General features: G+C 48.8%; 1 pseudogene; it reads right to left on the bottom strand.

The window, feature by feature from the left end:
* Positions 1-4,309: 4,309 nt before the first annotated feature.
* LOC101152296 (sodium/hydrogen exchanger 3-like) lies at positions 4,310-14,663 on the bottom strand (annotated as a pseudogene).
* Between the last annotated feature and the right edge of the window lie 1,699 nt (positions 14,664-16,362).

Below are 16,362 nucleotides of genomic sequence, written 5' to 3'. Positions count from 1 at the left end.
AAAATAGACAAATGGAATTACATTAAACTTCAAAACTTCTGCAAAGCAGAGGATGCAATCCATAGAATGAAGAAATAATCCAGAGAACGGAAGTATTTGCAAACTATGCATCAGGCGAGGGGTTAATACACAAAATATATAAAGAAGACAAAAACTACTCAAAAACAAAAATACAAATAATCTGATTTAAAAATCAGAAAAAGATCTAACCAAAACCTTTCTCTCCCATCATTATTTCCCTGCCTTCTTTTCCTGACCGCCTTCGGACCCCTCCCTCTCGCCATCCTTTTTCCTCCTCCATCTACCCCAAAACTTCTTCCCCATCATTTTTCCCCACCGTCTTTTCACACCACCTTCTCTACTCTCCCACTCACCACTCTTTTCCCCATCTATCTACCCAAAAACTTTCCCCACAGTTTTTACCCACCCTCTTTTTCCCCCTTCCGCTCTCATTAGCCTTTTGCTCCTCCATCATCCCAAAAACATTTCCCTCCATCTTTTCCCAAAGCCTTTTTCCTACTCCTGCTACTCATCACCCTCTTTGCCCCCTCCCCATCTACCCAAAAACTGTTTCCCCATCGTCTTTTTTCCCCTCCTTGCTACGCTCTTTTCCTTTTCCATCTATCCAAAAACGTTTCCCCACTGTCTTTTCATAAAGCCTTCTCCCCACTTCGGCTCGCCACCCTCTTTCCCCCTCCATTTACCCCCCAAATTTTTCCCCACCGTCTTTTCACAAAGCCCTTCCTCCTTCCCGCTCGCCCTCTTCTTTCCCCTAGCCTGCTTGCCACCCTGTTTTTGCCCTCCATGTACCCCAAAACTATTTTCCCCATCATCTTTTTCCCAATCCTCTTTCCTACCTCCCTCTCGCCACCCTCTCTTCTCCTCCCACTTGCCACTTTTTCCCCTCCATCTGCCCAAAAGCTTTTTACCCACCTTTTTTGTTTCTGCACCATCTTTCTTTTCTGTCTTCCTTCTTTTCGCAGAACCTTCTCTCCCTCCCGCTCACCACCCTTTTACCTTCTCCCGCTTGTCACCCTCTTTTCCCCCTCCATCTACCCAAAAACATTTTCCTCCATGGTCTTTTTGGAAAACCTTGTCTCCCTCGCTCACCACTCTTGCCCCCTCCTACTCACCACCCTCTTTTCCCCCTCCATCTACCCAAAAACCTTTTTCTTGTCTTTCCCCCCTCACCATCTTTTCACAAAGCCTTCTCCCCGCTCCTGCTCAACAACCTCTTTTCCCCACTCCTGCCCCTCTCCCACACGCCACCCTCTTTTCACCCTCCATCTGCCCCCCAAAACTATTTTTCCATCATCGTTTTCCCAACCCTCCTTCCCTCCTCCTGCTTGTCACCCTCTTTCCCCCCCGTCTACCCAAAAACTTTTCCCCCACTCTTTTCCCCACCATCTTTTATGGCTCCTGCTTGCCACCCTCTTTTCCCCTTCTATCTACCCAAAAACTTTTCTCCCCACTCTCTTTTCGCAAAACTTCCTCTCCCTCTTGCTCGCCCCTGTGTTTTCCCCCCTTTACCACTCTCTCTTTACTCCTTCCACCTGCCACTCTCTTTTCCCCCTCCATTTACCCAAAAACTATTTTCTCCCTCTTAACGCTCAGGCGGGTCTGCAGTCTTCATTATAGCCACCAATCGCAGAGAGGCCAGCCGGGGTGCCGAGAGCTCCAGCCTCCAGCTTGGGACAGGTGTCTTCCCCTTCTCTTCCTCCTTTAAGCCGGGCACTGAGCAGCTCCTGCACTGTGGGCCACCCTCCTACTACTCCGGCGGCTCTTCAGTCTCCGTGGCAGCAACCACCAACCACAGCAGTGAGGTGACCCGCGGTGCCTTAGGCCAGAGTGAGGGAGGTGTCTTTCCTTTCACCTCTTCCTCCTCTAAGCCGGGCAAGAGCTGCTGGAGAGGCACACACAGAAGAATCTGCAATGGCCTGACATCCCCTCAGCATACTTTATATAGGGAAGTTACACCACTGGGTCCTGAACTACATGTTCTGATTGGATGGGAGAAAAACCTCTAGGCCTACTCTGATTGGACTTTATTATCATGTTCTGATTGGATGAGAGCAATTCTTAAGGCAATCAATCAGAACATGACAATAAAGTCCAATCAGAGTAGGCCTAGACGTTTTCTCTCATCCAATCAGAACATGTAGTCCAGGCACTCAGTTGCAAAACCTCCCTATATAAAGCCGGCTGAGGGGGCAAGGAATCAGGCCATTACCGGGCTCTTCTGTGTCTGCATGCCCTGATGTTCGGTGCCCAGCTTAGAGAAGGAGAAGGGGAAGACGCTTGCTGGATGCGGTAGGCTTGAGCGTGTGGCAACGTGTTTCGCTTAGCTGAGGTTGGTGGTGGCCATGGAGACTGCAGCGGGGAGAGCGGTAGGAGGGCAGCCCACAGTGGGAGTATGGCCAGAGTGGTAGAAAAGGAAGCAGGGTAGGTGTGGTATCTGGGTCTGCACTGCTCTCCATGGGGGCACGTTGGGCATGCTATCCCAGGTTGCATTGCCTGGGCGGGTTCCGTACAGTATGCATGGTGCCTCCATTTATCCATCTTTACAAGGGGAACAGTACTAAGGTTTTCTTTTTCTTCTCAGTTGACTGAATTATTTCCCTAGTCTGTCTTCTTGCCACTCTTGATGCTCATATGAGAGGACCTAAGGTAATTCCTGACAACCTGGGACTCCTTAGGAAAAACAGAAGGTGCCATAGACTCCATTTTAGGAGAAACGTCTGTTTTCCTTATGGAACCCCAAGACCTGTAAGCAGACAGGTCCCTCTCAAAATCTAAGGCTCTACTCTGTTTTGCCTTGCTTTATCTGACCTTTTTGATTTGGGTGGGCATCAGAAATTAGTAGGGGAGAGAGATCTAAAAAAAGTTGTGGAAACTGGGCATGGTGGCTCATGCCTGTAATTCCAGCACTTTGGGAGGCCGAGGCAGGCGGATCACCTGAGGTCAGGAGTTCGAGACCAGCCTGTCCAACATGGAGAAACCCCATCTCTACTAAAAATACAAAATTAGCCAGGTGTTGTGGCACATGCCTGTAATCCCAGCTACTTGGGAGGCTGCGGCAGGAGAATTGCTTGAACCTGGGAGGCAGAGGTTGTGGTGAGCAGAGATCACACCATTGCACTCCAGCCTGGGCAACAAGAGCAAAACCCCATCTCAAAAAAAAAAAAAAAAAGAAGAAAAGAAAAAGTTGTGGATATGAAGATATATTTATGTAAGATAGGTTATGAAGGAAAGAAATTTTATGTGAGAGAGCATCTTGTATGGCAAATTCTTGTCCTAAAGTAGAATGACTAGGAAAGAGCAAAATATAGGACAAGTCAGAAAGTCATAAGATGGGAAAGAAAAACTTACAACTGCTAGATCTTCTCCTGTCTAGAAGTGTTGTGTGTGTGATGCTTATATGAAGGTACTCTAATTAATTGGATTAAGAGAAAATGAAACCTCTTAAATATGTTGTCAGAAAAGTAGACACTCTCATGCCTTTTATTTCACATGACTTCAGTAATCTTTGGGAAATACAGTTTTAAAATTATTGGTAAAAAAGTCTTTAAAATTTAGACATTTGTTCTCAATTAAGTCAGAGGTTAAATTGGCTAAGTGCTTTAATGTCATAAACTGCTTCTTTGACTTTGGAAAATTATTTAGTTTACCTGGTTTGGAGCCATTCATTAGATTTCTAGGTGAGGCCTGGGAACAGGTGGAGTGAGCCATGTCTCCTAGCTATGCTGGAAAGAGACTTTATCTGCAGTTCTGTCTTGTATCCTAGACTCTGCACCTGGTATGTAATTAAAACTGCTTACACTGAAAAGAAACAGTACGTGTTTTTGATTTTTAAAAGGCATGGGAATATATATATTTTTTTAATTGTTTTGTCTAATTTAGAAAATTTAAATGACCTCAAGGTCACTTCAGGCCTCATCCCTCTATCCCCCCTTGCGCTACCAGATCCAGAAGAGGCATTTGCATGGCAGCCACCCAGAGCTTCCACCTCCAAAGCTGGCAAGGGCAGGATGGTAACTGGGAGGGAAAGGGGGCAGATGCTGGTTCAAGGAGTCTAAATCGCAAGTGCTGAGCAAACAGAAGACATTCCTGCAACTTTACCTGCAGCCCACGAGGTGACCCAGCAGTTCAACAAACTGCTAAGTACCTGAAAATAGCACTTGAGCCTGGGTCACTTGCTGGGCCTGCAGCCACTCCAGGGTCAGGCCCTGAGTCCTGGCACTCTGGATGCACCCCACCGTGCCGGGGAGAGATGCTGGGCTGGGAGGGGCCTGGAGCCTTGCCTGGGGTATCACTTTTGCAAATTCATTTTGTTCCGCAGTGCAGGATGGCCACTCAGGCCCAGGCCCTGGCCTGGGTTGGCATTAGTGCAGCTATGCTGGAGCGGGTACAGAGCTTTGGGAGTTCTCTGTTTCTGGGCACGCTTTGGCTTGTACAGCTTGGCTGCCTTCTTGTTCTGGGTGATCCCGAGCTTGGTCTACTTGAAGGATTCCAGGTGCTTCCTCATAGACCTGTGGAAGAGATCTCGGTCCTGCTTCTTGTCCTCAGCTGGTGTGGCTGTAGCGATGCATATACTCCTTCCCCAGCTTGCACAGGTATTGCTGCAGCGTGTGGTGCATGACCGTGTCCTCCCCGTACCGAATGCTCTGCCATGCTGCTCCAGGGACTGAATGTCTAGACAGATGGTGCTGATGTTCTCCCTCAGGTGGTAGAAGACAGAGGCCACCATGGTGGACGATCGTGGTGTGAAGTCCACGTTTACCACGTTATCAGTACTTGGGGAGCTGATGAAGGCCAGGGACCTCAGGCACTCTCCTTTGGTCACTTAGCTGATGGCATCCTTCAGGTTCAGTGCATGGAAGACATTGAGGATCCCTTCTGGAGACTTCTGGGCCAGCCTTCTCATGAGGACTCCACTGAGGAAATTCCTGTCAAAGTGGGACCACATGTTTCTGAGATCATTGTGCCTGATATGCCTCGATATGTCCTTGATGGCCAAGAGGATGTGGTCTAGAGGGTGGCATTGCAGCTTCTCGTGGAACTTGGGCTCCCAGTGCTCACTCCTCTTCACCTTCAGCCACTGCACCAGGGACTAGATGGTCAGACCCCAGAAGATGATGAAGATGATGATGGTGGTGCTGACAAGCAGGTTCTTCTCCTTGACCTTGTTTCCATTCAGAAGTATGACCAGGATGAAAGCCATGGCCCCATGCAGGCCTCCATAGGACATGACCACCTGGCCTATGATCTCCAGCCACACTATCCAATAGCAGTCCAGGAGCCAGGAGTGGATGACACTGACGGCCTCAGTACATGAAGATGAAGGCCAGTGCAGGCGGATGAATGCCATGTTCCACGTCCAGATGAGCAGGTTCATGGCTAAGGTGCCCAGGGACATGAAGATGGGATTGGTGCCACTGGCCAGCATCTTCATGGTGTAGCACATGGTGGTGGCCAACTGCTCTGAGATGTTGGGCTTCATGTACTTATGGCAGCAGATGCCATAGAAGATGATGGCCAGGATGGCCTACAGCAACAGCTTCTCAGACATCAGAATGGATGGGTAGGAGATGACCAGCATGAAACCAGGCTTGATGATGTGCACATGCTTGGTGAGGTGGGTCACCAGTGACAACAGAAAGGCAAAGACCATTCCCACCAGCATGCCCCCCAGGCTCACCACAAGGAAGGGGAGACTACACCTTCCACAGAGTTCACGCTGGTCACGTTGTCACCACCCAGTGTCACAAAAGATTGAAACACATTGTACAGAACCATGATGACAGAGTCATTCAGTAGCAACTCCCTGAAGATGATGATGAACAGGACCTCATTGCCATGAACCTCCTCAAACACAACCAGGACAGCTGCTGGGTCCACAGTGGTGATCAGGCTGCCGAACAGGAGGAAGTCCAGCAGCCCTATCTGCAGGTAGCCCATGAGCCTACTAAGAGAGACGCCATAGAGGGACAGGATGATGGTGGATGCATTCCACATGGTGCTGATGACCTTGTACAGCAGGATGGTGCCCAGGTTGCCAAAGAAGAGCTGGTTGGGGATGAAGTAGCTGGCATCTAGCATGATGAGGGACATCATCATGAAGGATGTTATGTGTTCGGCCACCCAGAGGATGCTGCCCAGCACCAGGCCCAGGATGATGAGCAGGGCGCTCTCAGGGACCATGCTGGTGACCTTGTGGGACAGGTAGAACCAGTCTTGGCCAGGCTGGCTGCAAGGATGCAGAGCACAATCATGTACAGGTCTTGGACATTGGCCCATTCAAAGGCGACCACCTGGGGACCCTGGTTCACATCTGCACACTACTGTGCTCTTCCTTGACGCCCCCTCACCCATAGCAGCCACCCCAGCACCAGCACCAGTGCCATCAGCAGCCCCCGGCAGCAACATCAGCGCTGTGTCTCAGTGCCAGCCTGGGACACGCATGTTGTGGGGAGTCCCAGCTGTGCTCGACTGATGCACCCCGCTGGGGCTGCTGAACTCACAACCCACCAAGGAGCCCAGTGGGCTTTGGGGCTGTTGCTGATGGCAATCCCCTTGTTTGGTTTTTTAATCACACATCACTTTTGTAAGTACATACAGATAAAATATCATTGAAGTAAGATATTCTTAAAACTTTTTTTTAGTTCAAAGTTCATCTTCTGTATCACTTTTGACTTAAAATCATCAGTGCCCTCATTTTTCCACATTGTTTTCTGTTCTATCAAGAGAAAGGGACAACAAACTACCACCCATGAACCAAATGTGGTCCTGCACTTGTTTTTGCAAATAAAGTTTTGTTGGGGCTGGGCGCGGTGGCTCATGCCTGTAATCCCAGCGCTTTGGGAGGCTGAAGCCGGCAGATCATGAGGTCAGGAGATCAAGACCACCCTAGCTAACACAGTGAAACTCCGTCTCTACTAAAAATATTTAAAAAATTAACCTGGTGTGGTGGCGGGCACCTGTAGTCCCAGCTACTGGGGAGGCTGAGGCAGGAGAATGGCGTGAACCTGGGAGGCGGAGGTTGCAGTGAGCCGAGATCACACCACTGCACTCTAGCCTGGGTGACAGAGCGAGACTCCGTCTCAAAAAAAAAAAAAAAGTTTTGTTGGAGCATAGTTACAACCCTACGACTGCTTTCAGGCCCTGATGGCAGAGTTGAGTGGTTGCAGCTGAGCCTGTGTAGCTTACAAACCAAAAATATTCCCTATCACTCTTTGCATGAAACATTTGGTGGCCCCTGATCGAGAAGCACAGGAAGTGAGGCATTTCTTGCAAGTGTGTCCACTCTTCCCGGGGATGTTTTGTTTTGTTTTTGAGATGGGATCTCATTGGTGCTCAGGCTGGAATGCAATGGCACAATCCTAGCTTTCTGCAGCCTGGAACTCCCGGGCTCAAACGATCCTCCCACCGCAGCCTCCTGAGTAGCTGGGACTACAGACACATACAATCATGTCCAGGTAATTTTTAAGTATTTTCTTTTTTTTTTTTTTTTTTGCAGAGATGGGGGTCTCACCATGTTGTCCAGGCTGGTCTCCAACTCCTGGGCTTCAGTAATCCTGAAGGCCTCCCAAAGCTGTGGAATTACAGTTGTGAGCCACTGTGCCCAGCCTGGGATGGTTTTTAAGTCCCGTTTTAAGTTTTTAAGTACTTGGTTGTTGCTTTGCAAGAAAATCTGGACTTATGGGCCTGTCTGCAGAGATGAATATGTGTCTGCCTCGCCAGCATCGCACAGGCATTCTGCTGCTCTGTTCCCAGGCTTCCTGTGTGCACAATAGCTGTTCAATTCAAAGCTGAATCACAGTTGAATCTTTTTGAAGACATTTAAAATAGCACCTACACTCCACATTTGAAGTAACAACCATGCCCAAAACTTCATTAAAGTGACAGTGCTATGAACTGCTGTGACTGAGTCTGTATGGGACCAGGCAGGACAGCCACGTCACAGTTGTAATTAGATAGACCCACCCAAATTTCAGGTGCATGAAAATATGAACAATTAAGATGTGTGTCTTTACATTGATAAAATACCCCGATGATTCTCCCTTGGGTTATAAGCACGTGGGGTTAAATCAGGACAGTGCGTGGGAAGGCTGAGCCACCGTGGGGACACACTTGGTGCTCAGTAAATGTTGTTGAGGTGAATTTGGTGGAGGGATGGTGACATTGCTCCCCTGACAAACCCGCCTGAGATAAAGCCGGAGAGAAGTCTTGTAGGCAAATCCTGTGGAAAAAAGATCCAGCTGCTGGGAGGCTGGTGTGGGAATTGTGGGGAGAAGGTTTCTGGATATTGTCTGTGGGATGGGCCCTAGAGCTCAGCTATCATCTCTTTGTCTTTTAAGCCTGGCCAAGATAAATGCCTTCTGTTTGAAAAGGATGATTTTCAGAGGGACAAAACCTCCTTCCTGGTTCTAAAGGAATCTTGGGCCAGGGCCCCTTGAGCTCAGGAGGAAGGCGTGAGTGTGAAGGGGATGGGGATGGGGGTGGGTGGTTTTCACAGCTGGGTGATGTAGAACCCATCGTGGAAGGGTGGCTGCAAGTGACTTTGCTTAGTTTGGCCACCTGCAAGGAGGCTTAGGGTCTTCCAAGTGGCCAGGGGCTTGAGAGGATTGGCCAGCCTCTTGGTTCCAGTTATGTATGTGTTCTTGAGTCAGATGGGCCAGGGCCTATATCCACGGTGACTCCAGCATCATGGCCAGGCCTGAGTCCTCCTGTCTCTGCAGAGGGACAACATGGAGGCCGTGCCAGGGATTTCTGTCCCTGCCTCAGACAGCCAATGTCATGACCTTGAAGTGAACAGTAAGCCAGCTGATAAAGGGGTCTGTGGGGGACCTGGACTATAAAAAGAGGTAGGGTACTGGGTCTGCTGTGCTTCTCCTGGGTCCCTTCATTCCCCTTGGCACAGGGAAGTTCCCCTCCTGAGGGGGAGGCTTGTACCCTGCCCCTGCTTCTTCCTGCTACTCTGCCTGGTTGTTATGGCCACTTGGCTCAGCCTCCCTGCAGCTGTGGCCTCACGGGAAACTCAAAGGCTCGGGAGGATCCAGAAACCAAGACTCTTAAGATGTGGAATTTGGCAATATCCTGGTCAAAACCAGCCAGAGGGAGAAATCTTTGCAAAGATCTCCTAAGACTGCAAATGGCAAAATGTTTCCCAGTCTCCAGCCTCCCCTTTCCCAGCACTCAAGGGAAGACATAAGACGTTAGTATCTGATCCAGGGCCACATCTCCTGTGAAATCCTGTGATTTATAAGATCCAGTGGCCGGGCACGGTGACTCACGCCTGTAATCCCAGCACTTTGGGAGGCCGAGGTGGGCGGATCACGAGGTCAGGAGATTGAGACCATACTGGCTAACACGGTAAAACCCCGTCTCTACTAAAAATACAAAAAAATTAGCCGGGCATGGTGGCGGGTGCCTGTAGGCTCAGCTACTCAGGAGGCTGAGGCAGGAGAATGGCGAGAACCGAGGAGGCGGAGCTCGCAGTGAGCCGAGATGGCGCCACTGCACTCCAGCCTGGGCGACAAAGCGAGACTCCGCCTCAAAAAAAAAAAAAAAAAAATCCAGCAAAGGCTTTGGAACAGGGGATTCCCTGCTGCAATGCCTGTATTCCAGCACAATTAGGAAAGACTTCAGGAGGAACAAAGGAAGCTGTGGTGCAAAGGTGTGGCCGACCCCAATATTTCAGCTTGAGGAGTCTTGGCTGCTGGTGGGGACAAGAAGCAATGGTGTTGGCTGCTCCAAGTCCACATGTAATCTATATATATTTATTTTTACATTTTCTTGCTTTTTTCAGAAAACCTTTTATGATGAAAAAGTTTTAACCTAAAGATAGACAGAACTCAGGTACCTTCACCAGGCCCTAATGGCCATCAGCCTATCCCTTCTCCCCTATAATATTATTCTGAAGCAACGTGCAGACATTATATGATTTCATCTGTAAATATTTTAATGTGTATCTCTAAAAAAAAAAAAAAAAGCTGTTTTCAAGAAACATAACCAGAACATTGTCATTGTGTTCTGTTTAATGTGAAGCCTCAGTGTGGTTAACATCAGGCCTTGGAGTGATGAAAAATGTTCTCTAAGCTGATCACTTCCTTTGCAGTGTTTACCCTCTGTCCTCAATGCTGGTCAGTGGGTGGGACAGTTGGTCCCAGGCTGAGCTCAATAATTCAGCTCCAGTCAGACTCTGCTATTTCTCTCAATCTCTCTCTCTCTCTTTTGAGACAGGGTCTTGCTCTGTCACCTAGACTTGGAGTGCAGTGGTACGATCCCTGCTCACTGCAACCTCTGCCTCGCAGGCTCAAGTGACTCTCCCACCTCAGCCTCCCGAGTAGCTGGGACCACAGGTGCACACCACCACACCCAGCTGATTTTTGTATGTTTTGTAGAGACAGGGATTCACCATGTTGCCTAGGCTGGTCTCTCTGTCTCTCATTTTATTTTTAGTTATTTTTAGTTTTTATTTTTTATAGAGATGAGGTCTTGCTTTGTTGTCCAGGCTGGTCTTGAACTCCTGGCTTCAAGTGATCCTCCCACCTTGACCTCCTAGACTCTAGAGTTTCTAATCAAGAGACATTCATGGAAGAACAGGGTAGGCCTCCTGGGGATGCTCTGGGACTGGAGCCTTGCCTCAGCCTCTTTATCTTAAACTTTGGTCTGAAGCCTTCTCTGACCTTCTGGTTGGGTTCAGATTACATAGCCCCAAATCCCTTTGCAGGGATGCTCGGTAAACAAAGCCACCACCAGCCCCCACCAGCTGTCAGCAAGGAGGAGCTCTGTGGCCATAGTCTGTAGTCACACAATTCTGTGCCTAGCTGTATAGCTACCATCTTGCCTTTGAGAACTCAGTGCCTTGAAGCAAGGGTCCTGTCTTGCTCAGATCTTATCCCCAACACCTGCCACAGCTTGTAGACATAATAGGTGCTCAGATCAGCTTTGTGAAATGAAGCAGAGAATTCAGGGGACCTGGGTTCATTCACCAGATATTTACTGAGCACCTAGCCTGTGCCAGCCACTGTGCTAGATACAAGGAAGACAGCAGTTGTAGGAAAGGAGAGGAAACTCCTTACCTTCTCAGAGCTTACATTCTGCTGGAAGACAACAAATGGACAAGGAGATGGGTGAATATATGCTGTGGGACCAAGCCTTTGCTCCACCCTCCCCTTGCTAGATGACCATGGAGGCCGTGCCAGGGATTTCTGTCCCTGCATCAGACAGCCAATGTCTTGACCTTGAAGTGAACAGTAAGCCAGCTGATGAAGGGGAGAGGGTGAAGGAAGAAGGTTGGGCAGGAGGAGTCTGAGACACAACACACAGCTCTAGGAACATTTGGCCAGATCAGTTGGGAGTCTCTGGTGGACTGTTGACTATTAGAGGACTCTCTTGCCTGCAGGAACAGGTGGCACTAGTACCTAGCATGCTCGCTTCTGGCTGGGAGCAGCCTATGGGTAGTGTGGCCTCGGTGCCCAGGCTGGAGTGCAGTGGTGAGATCATGGCTCACTGCAGCCTTGACCTCCTGGGCTCAATCGATCCTCCCACCTCAGCATCCTGGGTACCTGGGACCACAGCATGTGTAACCACGCCCAGCTAATTTTTTGATTTCTTATAGAAGGTCTTGTTGTGTTACTCAGGCTAAACTCAAACTCCTGGGCTCAAGCAATCCCCCTGCCTTGGCGTCCCAAAGTTCTGGGATTACAGATGTGAGCCACCGGGCCTTGACCACTTGATTGTATTTCTATTGGATAGTGCTGGTCTAACGTTGGTTTTCTCAGCCTCAGCACTGTTGACATTTGAGGCCAAATCATTCCTTGTGTTGAGGGCTGTCTTGCGTATTATAGAGTGTTTAGAAGCCTCCCTGACCTCCACCTACTAGATACCAGTAGCACCTAGTTAATCCACAAGGCATGGCAAACCAAAGTCTCTCCAGACATCGACAGAATCACCCCACTTGAGGACAGAGCAGATGTTGTGTAGCCACAAGAGCCTATGGGAAAACAGCTGAGGGAGGAAGAGTGAGATCAGAGTCACATCCCTGAGCCAGGCTCAGTGGCTCACGCTGTAATCCTAGTGCTTTGTGAGGTCAAAGCAGGAGGATCACTTCAGCCCAAGAGTTTGAGACCAGCTTGGGCAACACAGTGAAACCCTGTCTTTACAAAAAAATACAGAAAAAATAGCTGGGTATGGTGATGCACACTTGTAGTCCCAGCTACTCAGGAGACTGGGGAGGGAGGATTGCTTGATCCTGGGAGGTCAAGGCTGCAGTGAGCCATGATTGCACTACTGCATTCCAGCCTGGACAACAGAGCAAGACTCAGTCTCAGAAAGAAGAAGAGTCAAATCCCCTGGGCTGGGATCTTGGCTCCACCACTTGTTAGTTGGGTGGCCTTGGGCGTGTTGTTTAAACTCTCCATGTCTCAGCTTCCTAATCTGGAAAAGGGTATAATGATGGTACCTGCACTCAATACGAAGCAACAGCTATTGTCACTAATATGTTTGAGACCCACTTGGTGGAGCAGCTTTAGCCTCAGAACCATGGATAGTGCAAGTACCCTTTTCTTTCATTAGCAGCGGCTCCACTGGGTCTCTTGCCCGTGGGTGCCCTGCCTCATCTGTTGAGTCAGGCTCCCTTTCATCATACCCCATGAGGCCTGCCTCTTCTACAGAAGCACCCAGCAGGTGCCCCTTCCTTCCTGTAGCATCCTTTGAGCATGACTAAGTGACAACATGGTGAGGCTTGGCCTGCTCTGGGATAGGGCCTGTTTTCTTGGCTGTTGTCTCTCTCTGTTCTCTTGCTCTCTCTTCAGCTGTCATCAGTTCCGCCTATGTGCTGGGGCCCCCAGATTTTGGTGGTGGCTTTCATTGGGTCAGGTGGGCTCAATAGCCTGGGTCAGACTATAATTGGGGCTGCTGTTTTCTGCTGTCACCTCCAGGGTCTTTCCCGATCCCTGTGCTGGACTGGGGATGAGCTGCTTGCTCTGGGATGAGGTTTCTGTGACCCACATAGGCTTGACCAGGGCTCTTGTTCTACTCACCACAGTCCCCCAAGATCTGATGGATGTCTCCATGAGTTACCTCTCATTCCTATGTCAGCCCGGCTCCTGGAAATCGTCCTTCTCATCCTGTTGACAGAGTGGTTCGGCTGAGATTTGTGGATGCCAATATCTTTCCCTACATTGAATTGAGTGAACATAGACTATGGAGTCAACCAGATCTAGGTTAAATCCTGGCCTTGTGAAATCCTAGCTGTTGAAGCTTATGTGTATTAGTCAGGCTATACAAGGTTATATGGTGCAGTAACAAACAGTCCTAAAACTCAGCTTTTTACAACAAATTTTATTTATCATGCATGCTGTGTGTCTCTCATAGGTCAAATGGTGAGGCTCTGTTTTTTCCACACCAAAGGGTCCAGCTGTTGGAGCAGCCATCATTTGAATGTTGCCAGTCACAGTGACAGGGAAAGGTAGCACTGGAGGGGCTTGAACCCACAATAAAAGGGCCCCACCCAAAATTAGCATGTCATACCCACCCACAGCTCATTGGCCCCATCCACAAGGAGCCAGGAAGTGCAGCGCTACCATGTGCCTAGAAGGCAGAATAATCTCAAATATTATTTAATGTCAACCACATTCATCTCAGATTCTGGTGCTTACTTTATATGGCTGTGGTAAATGCCAGCTCAGATAATGGTTTAAAGTGGCCAGAATATGCCACCTGCACACAGTACTGTTCAGTAAATAACAGTTACCATTTTATCATGTAAACTTAAATCTCAGGCGCATCTCTCTCTTTGCCCATAGAGCTTTTGTCTCTTTGGAACTATTCAGCCAGTTCATGAGACTGGTTTTGTTTCCTCCTGGCCTTGCCTGGTAGAATGGAACCCTGTTGTCCTTGCTGGTCTTCTGTACCAATGTGTGGTCCAGTCTTCAGCCATAGGAGTGTACGGTGTGAGGGCTGGCATTACATTGTTGAAGTCATCATCTAAACTCCTGGCTCCTCAGACTGTGGCCTGTGAACCAGCATCAGCACCGGGCAGATGGTCAGTCTCTTATAGCAAACCTTCTGAATCAGAATTTGTGTTTAACGTAGTCCCAAGACCATGTATGTACTTTTAAGATTGAGAAGTGCTAATGTTACCGGATATTCTCTTATTGTGCATCAGAATCCCCTGGGCTAGGTAGCAAAACATGCCAGCTCCTGGACTACTTCCTAGAGGTTCTGATTAAGTCTGTGCAGGGCCCAGGAATACACATGTTGGAGCAACTCCAAGTAACTGTTAGGCTGATGGTCCATGGACCAGTGAGAAATGCTGCTGTAACCTACAAAATTAGCTGGGTGTGGTGGTGCATGCCTGTAATACCAGCTACTTGGGAGGCTGAGGCAGGAGAATCGCTTGAACCTGGGAGGCAGAGGTTGTGGTGAGCCAAGGTCGCGGCATTGCACTCCAGCCTGGGCAACAACAGCAAAACTCCATCTCAAAAAAAAAAAAAAAAAAAAGAAAGAAAAGAAAAAAGAAAAAAATTGCTGCTATAACTTACTGCCCTCTCTCCTATTACAGCGCCTGCTTACACACCTGGCATAGTGGGGAACTCAGTACCTTGCAGAAAACCAAGCCCACAGTGGGACAGCTGTTTATGTGACCCTATTCTCATGTAACCTGAACAACTCTAAGCCTCACCAACCTGAGGGCACAAAGTGGGACACTTCAGTATTCAATGCCTCCATGTGCCTGTAAAAGGAAAGTAAATCTCAGGGCCCCAAACCACTAAGCTAAAGGGAAAAGTCAAGCTGGGAACAGCTTAAGGCAAACCTGCCTCCCATTCTATTGAAAGTCTCCCCTCTGCTCACTGAGATAAACGCATATCTGATTGCCTCCTTTGGAGAGGCTCATCAGAAACTCAAAAGAATGCAACTGTTTGTCTCTTATCTACCTATGACCTGGAAGCCTCCTCCCCACTTCAAGTTGTCCTGCCTTTCTGAACAGTACCAGTGTTCATCTTACATACGTTGATTGGTGATTGGTGTCTCATATCTCCCTAAAATGTATAAAACCAAACTGCTCTGACCACCCTGGGCGCATGTCGTCAGAGCCTCCTGAGGCGGTACTGTGGGCGCACATCCTCAACCTTGGCAAAATAAACTTTCTAAATTAACTGAGACCTGTCTCTCATATTTGGAGTTCACATGTCTAACTAGAGGACTTCGGCTATGCTTCCCCCACCCCAGTCTCCCTGGATTTTTCTGGATGTCCTTTGGGATATGCTGAGAATAAATATGCAGATATTCTTCCATTCTGTTCGTTGCAAGAGTGTACAACACTCCCTTCAGCAGTCCTGGATTTATCCAGCAATGCTGGTACCTTACTCCTCTTGCCTCTTTCAGCCAAAAAAGTTGCCACAAATTCCCATGCAGGGAGAATCCTTGAGGCATCACCTACTTAGCAAACAGCCAGGTGCTGAATCCCAGTTTGGCTCTTGGTTCAGCTGGGTCACTTTAGAAATCAGAACTCTTTCAGCCGGGTGCAGTGGCTCATGTCTGTAATCCCAGCACTTTGGGAGGCTGAGGCGGGCGGATCGTGAGGTCAGAGATCGAGACCATCCTGGCTAACATGGTGAAACCCCGTCTCTACTAAAAATAAAAAACATTAGCCAGGCGTGGTGGCAGGCACCTGTAGTCCCAGCTACTCGGGAGGCTGAGGCAGGAGAATGGCGTGAATCCAGGAGGTGGAGCTTGCAGTGAGCCGAGATCGCGCCACTGCCCTCCAGCCTGGGCGACAGAGCCAGACTCCGTCTAAAAAAAAAAAAAAAAGAAATCAGAACTCTTTCTGCAAGTGATAGAATCCCACTTCAGACTGGTTCAAGTAAAAAAAGTTGTTGGCATAACAGAAGCTTAGAGTCATAGTGGCTTCAGGCTCAGATGCTCAAGACAGGAATCTCTGTTTCTTCAGCTCTTGGCTCTGCTTCCGTCTGTGATGGTTCCATCCACAGGCAGGCCCTTTGTATGTTGTGGCAAAGATAGCTCCTAGCAGCTACTGCCCTGTATCCCACTAGTTTAGAAACTGAAGCAGAAAAAGACTTTTTCCTGGTAGTTACAATGAAAGTCCCAAGCCTAATTCTCATTGGCTCAGGTTGGGTCATATGACAATCTCTGCTTCCATTACTATGACGCCAGCTTGGGTCCTATAATGGGTAGCGTCATCCCTGTAGAAACCAGAGACAGAAAGTTGTGGAGGGAGTGATTTCTCAAGGGAAAACTGGGTCACTGGTAGTGGAAGAGGTGATGTTGTAAAGGTGGAGGTAATAGCACCCTCCCTACACTCCTCATGACTGGCTGATTTCAATTACCCTCCAG

This window comes from Gorilla gorilla, chromosome 23, assembly GCF_029281585.2.
Source record: "Gorilla gorilla gorilla isolate KB3781 chromosome 23, NHGRI_mGorGor1-v2.1_pri, whole genome shotgun sequence".
NCBI lineage: Eukaryota > Metazoa > Chordata > Mammalia > Primates > Hominidae > Gorilla > Gorilla gorilla.
Note: the sequence above shows the minus strand (reverse complement) of the source record. Positions and strands in the feature narration are given on the sequence as shown.